Source organism: Patella vulgata, chromosome 4 (assembly GCF_932274485.2).
Source record: "Patella vulgata chromosome 4, xgPatVulg1.2, whole genome shotgun sequence".
In the NCBI taxonomy this organism is placed as follows: Eukaryota; Metazoa; Mollusca; class Gastropoda; family Patellidae; genus Patella; species Patella vulgata.
In genome coordinates, this window is record NC_065882.2 from 60090727 (window position 1) to 60096839 (window position 6113).

Below are 6113 nucleotides of genomic sequence, written 5' to 3' on the forward strand. Positions count from 1 at the left end.
GGATGCAGGGTGGAGGGCCTGACAAGAAGAACTGTCTAGTCATTCGGATGGGACGAAAAACCGAGGTCCCGTGTACACATTGGTGTGTACGTAAAAGATCCCTTGGCAGTTGGAATTCGATATAAGAGTAGGCTGTAGCGCCGCTGTCCGGGCAAAATTTCCCTCATAGCACACTGTATGGCGTCTGTCCGTCTTCATTAGCCCAGGTTAGGAGCAGAACAGTAGGACGTTAAACCCCCATTTCATTTCATTTCATTTCATTTCGCATTCAGTCGACGTGGCTTTGCACAATATGTTGTGTTCAAAGGTTTCAAATATCGTAAGGTCACGCCTTATTGGCGTAAGGTCAATGGAGAAGCTGAACGTTTTATGCGCACTGGTGAAAATTTGATTCGTTCATTTTTCATTGAAGGGAAAGGGTGAAAGAGAGAACACTATAAATTTGTACATTAATATAGGGCAACAACCCACTCAAGTATAGGTGTATCTCCAGCTGAAGTATTATTTAACCGCGGTATTAAAACCAAAGGACCTGAGAATCCAAATCCCGCTCGCAAAAAATGATAAAAGGTCTAAAAGGAAGATGAAGGCACATGTTGATAAAATCAACAGAGAAACCCCATCTTCTTTGAGTCAAGGTGATTTTGTGTTCTTCAAACAACCAACAACAACCAAATTATTAACGTCGTTTACTCGAATCAGCATGCTTCTGCTGTGATAGATACCACAGGACCAATGGCCATACTTAAAGCTCCAAATGGTAAAATATTTGCAAAAAACAGCTCAAGCGAATAGTCCGAAAACACACCAAACGTTGATTGCGTTGAATTGGACGATAATGGTGATCCAGCACACCCGCATCTACTCTGCAGAAAACTAAGAAGACACCATGTTACCTGAATGACTATGTGTTGTCATTAGTAGTGTGTTCAACATTTGAACAATGCGTTTTTAGAGTGTAATATGAATAAGTGTATTTTGGATTAACAACACTATGCTTTTCATTATGTATTCACGTGTTTAATCAAAATAAAATGTTATCTTTTATTGAATCGGTCGGAAGGTAGGCTTACAGAATAACCTCGCAATATATAAATAAATGTAATTTACTTTGGCCCGAGCGAAATTGTAAACATACATTTTTTAGTACATAGGTCCATTCAGGGGCGGATCCAGGAATTTTTGCAGGAGGGGGTTTGCCAGGTTCCTGAGACAATGTATCCCCCCCCCCCCCCCCCCCGTCCCGCAATGCATCTATCGTCATTTTGGCGTATATACAGGGGCGGATTGGGGCTGGAAACCGGCCCGGGCTCCAGTGTCAGAGCGGCCCCTATTACTGGTGGCACATCTGATAATCTCTGTCAAATAATATATCTCATAAATCGATTAATTTAGGCCAAAACCCTGACCTGCAAGTAATTTACAACCATCAACCTGTGAAATTATCATATTGTCATATTATTAATTAACGTATTATCATTGTGTCGTCAAGGGTCAAGAGTCAAGAGAATTTAACTGGTTAAAAAATGGGACTAGTTGAGAAAATTTTGACCATTTGATTAACCAGCTAGGAATATTGAATAAGTAGGAATTTTTTTCATTGAAAAATGTCCCATTTTTGTTCCGGGAGCGCTAGTTGATTCCTCCTGTGATGTAAGGCCATGAGTCACATTGGCAGACGTTTCTGACGTATCCCCACAAACAGGTTGCAGGTGACTTGCAGCACACCCGGCCCAGAAAGTCTATTATACCAGCCCATTCCAGACTCAAGTGATGGCGTGGCGGTCCGTTTAAGCCATCGGCCACATACAACATGATCATCATTGCTCAATGGCCGGTCCATTACCCCTTCCCCCGCCCCATATAATATTCAGCAGAAAAAAGTTTTTTAGGCGAACTGAACAAAATTATTTTTTTCATTTTTTGTACGACCGGCCCTTCGGGCGTTCGCCCGATGGCCCAATCCGCCCCTGCGTATCGCCCCTGCGTATATACATACTCACTGAGCTTTTTAAACAGAGAAATTCAACATCTCGTTTGACGTCAATTTTTATTATGAATTAATACAATGACATTGTGATTCAATTTCATGGATGCAAAGCATCAATTGTGATATCACATAATGTATATATCATTATCTCCTGCATGCTTTGAGTGCCCATCCTGTCTCACATCTGACGATAAAGGATAAAGCACATGGCCGAGAAACTTTTTCTCATAAAAAGTTTTGATTTACGAAAAAAATTAAGTAGCTGAGCAGGGGGGTTGACCCCCCACCCCCCTCTAGATCCGCCCCTGCCATTGTTTGGAATAACGCAGTGACCGGTTTGTCATCAACTATCCCGTGAAATGTAGCAACCAATTGAAAAGATAAGCAGTCCTAATCTTTAATTGGTTTTAAAGGAGCTAAATCGCTTACATTTGGGACCTAGAAATTGACAAAAGTAGGTCGCAACGCATATAATACTGTAATATGAATGTATATAAACTGATTTACATTCAATGGTTTCTGTTTTACTCCAATTTCAAATCAGTTATGTTCGGTGAAATAGGCCAGCAGTCTCAAGCGAGTGCAAATTTCTAGCATCTGGTTATTCCAGTCTACATGCGCTGTTTGATTTGGTGCCATGTGTCTAGCCTCGTCCCTCGAGTCTCTTGATACAACTGGGGCTGAAGCGCATTATGGTACACGATTCGTGTATTCGTGTACCAATGGTAAAATGTTTATTTTGCCTTAAATATTGGATATCAAAAGCTCATCTTTTTCCGGAAAGATCACAACATGAATGTTGATTTAATTTGACAAATAAATCGTGTTTTCAATGTTGAAGATTTTGGATGATATTGAGTTAGAGACTTGGCTACTTTAAAATCAGGGGACTTTTCCCGCTGGTAAAAATAGTCTTGAGCTTGGGTCGATTTTATCTTTGCATTTTATAATGAGAGAACTGAGAAAAATGCGTGATCATGATGACTACAGCCTCTGACTCAAAAGTGTACCGTTAATTGTTCTTCCTCATTCAGATTGAGAGTTTTCATATTATATTATAACACAGATTGGATGAAATGTTCTTAAACATTCGACACGCTCGTATATAGATGGTTTTACATACAGGTAAAGGTTTCGTTTCATTTTATTTCACTATTACTGGATCTTTTATAAATTGTGGATTAAATATCTATCTAAACTACCAGGCAAAAGAAAGTTGACACTCCGTGTACATGTTCGATAAAAAAAAAGTCATAGAGAGTTTTTTATTGAGGGGAATAAGTTTCTGATGGCTGGAGCAAAAATCAAAATATTAACAGTCAATTATACTGACCACAAGTCAGGGTTAAAGATCAATGGGGTCTAATTAAATAATTACACACACATGCGTCAAGGTTAAGTCCTCGAATAAGTCCTTTTACAGTCTGATCACTAAATTGACAAGACACGGCATTAATCACAAAATTCTACTTGAAAGTAGTGTTGAATTATTATAAATTTCTGTCAGATGTGGCGAGAAATGATTCCTTTTGGCAAACAAAGAATCACGGTGAAAGACAGTCGGTAAGGATTCCAAAATAGCCCCAGCATGGGAAAGAGCGTTATTTTCATATTGTAGCTATAAATAGGGACGGATAGGAACGGTCAGCGGTCATCGTCCGATCAGAGACCGTTCCAAAAGGAACTACGTCAGGAACTATATTCTTATTACCAACGTTTTGCTGTCATTTTTGATTTTTTTTTGTCGTATTAACGAAGACTTGGGAGTAATATTACTGACGTGATTTTGAAGCACTACTCGTCCACGTATTTTTTTCGGAATGTTACTGACATGAATTTGAATACCATATGTGAATTAAAAAATGAAAAATAGCGACGTGTTATAACATGCCTAAACAATGTTTGTAGTTGAAGATTAAAGGGACCGAATGGATCCTTACATTGAATACAAAATATTTAACTCTGGAATCCAGGGCCATATAGAATTATAGACAGCTTATATGTAGATTGGGGGCACAACATTTGCAATTCAAATGGTTTTGGCAAAAGATCATAAAAAAGATTCTAGGGGTTGTAAGGGGGTGGGGGAAAGCTCCTGAAAAGGTTTGACTTTTTATTGCTTAAGATGCTAAAAAATGGATCGATTGTAAGTTATAACGGCAGACAGGAGTTGTAAATGAGAGAGATTAAAAATCACTCAAATGACAATCAGACTTAAGTATACTGTATATATGACCTCCAGTGTGTGTCAGACTTAAAGGGACTATCCCGATATGAACAGAGTCTCAAAAATAAAAGTCCGAGTACGTATGAAATTTAAGCGCCAAAATATAGAGGAATAGTGTATTTACCTTGTCTCAAAATTTCAGCTCAAAATATTGAGTTGTTTGGACGTGAAAGTCAAAAATGCTTATCCGGACACGTAACCCTTTTAAAATTTCGTCGCAATGTTTTCATTGGGTGACCTGATAATCGATTTCCGTTCCTTTAGAGGTCTACACAGTGAATGACCCATGTCATGTACTTGACAACGAAATGTAAATTTCACCTACACATTAATTTTATAAAATAAAAGTCTGGTTTTATCCAGAACCCGCATAATACAGCTTGGGACACCGGTCTCCATTTCCAGATGAAGATAGACGGGTTTAAGTTGTTTGAAAACTTATCACAAATATTGAGTTAGTTGCTCGGCCCTTAAGTAGAGCATTCTAAGGGATTTTAACACAAAATTAAGCAGTTTTATTCTCCAATATATTATCGGGATTGGCCCTTTAATGTCTGCTTCCACCTAGGGTGATAGACAAGGATATGACCTAAAACTCAGTCCTTTCTAATAAGCTCACAGTCAAATGTGGTCAAATAATTTATTTAAAGTTGACAGTCAGTCCTTTGATTTTATTGTGACTCAAGATTGTAAATTATTAGTGGAGGTGCAGTTGTAGTTTGAAATTATAAATTCACAAATGATGATCAAATAAAAGTCTTATGTTGATATGACCTAAAACTCAGTCATTTTTATGTATACGCTTACGCTCCGCCCCAGTCTTGAACATTTTTGAGAAATACATGGTATTTATCGTCATTTTGGTGAATATACCTACACACTGAGCTTTTTTAAAGAGAGAAATCCAACGTCAATTTTTATTATGATAAATAGGATCACATTGTGATTCAATTTCATTGATGCATAGCATCAATTGTGATATCACATATGTCCTTTCATTATCTCACACTTTGAATGTCCATCTCATCCCACCATCTGATGATAAAAGATAAAGCACACGACTGTGACACTTTTCTCATAAAAAGTGTTGTTTTAGAAATTTCTTATATAGGTGGGCAAGGGGGGGGGGGAGACCCACCAACCCCCTCCCCTGGATCCGCCCCTGGCTCACATTGAAATGTGGTTGTATATTGTTGCTGTGACTATTGCCTGTGGATGCGCTATAGGCTAAAGTGATCATCCAAATGACTTGAAATTCAGTCACAATGTTTAAATGAGACAAAGTGTAGCCTATTGATTTACAAGAATTTCTTATAAGGTCCATGTGAAATGGACCAATTCTCAGATGCATGAATCTAAAATTGTATCTTAAATTAAAAAGATAGATTAGATGATCATATATATAGCTTTGATAAACGCATAACAATATTAATTTACATCCTTTATATTACATAGATTAAAACTATCAGTTAATAATTATAAATTACTGCATTACTTCAATCATCTTAACTTATCATAGGGTAAATCATGTATCTTTATCCCATGACTCATTACAAAGAAACTATTAATACCTTGCTAGGATATAATATATATTATAATACCCATCTTCCTACATGACTATTATCAATTGTTCAATTCTGCAGCCTCAGATGAATCAAGATGGGATTTTCTATATTAAATTTTAATGAAAAGCAAAATTGATCCATGCGAAAATGAAACTACGCTAATGGGTGGTTAATAGATGAACTGAATTGAAGTCAAGGAGAACATACATTATGTATTTCAATAATGTATTAATTGTACTCGAAATTGAATTTTACAGACCTTAAGACTCTTCTTGTTACAATATATATAAGACGAACATATCAACATTCGTTAAAATATCATTAGCAACGA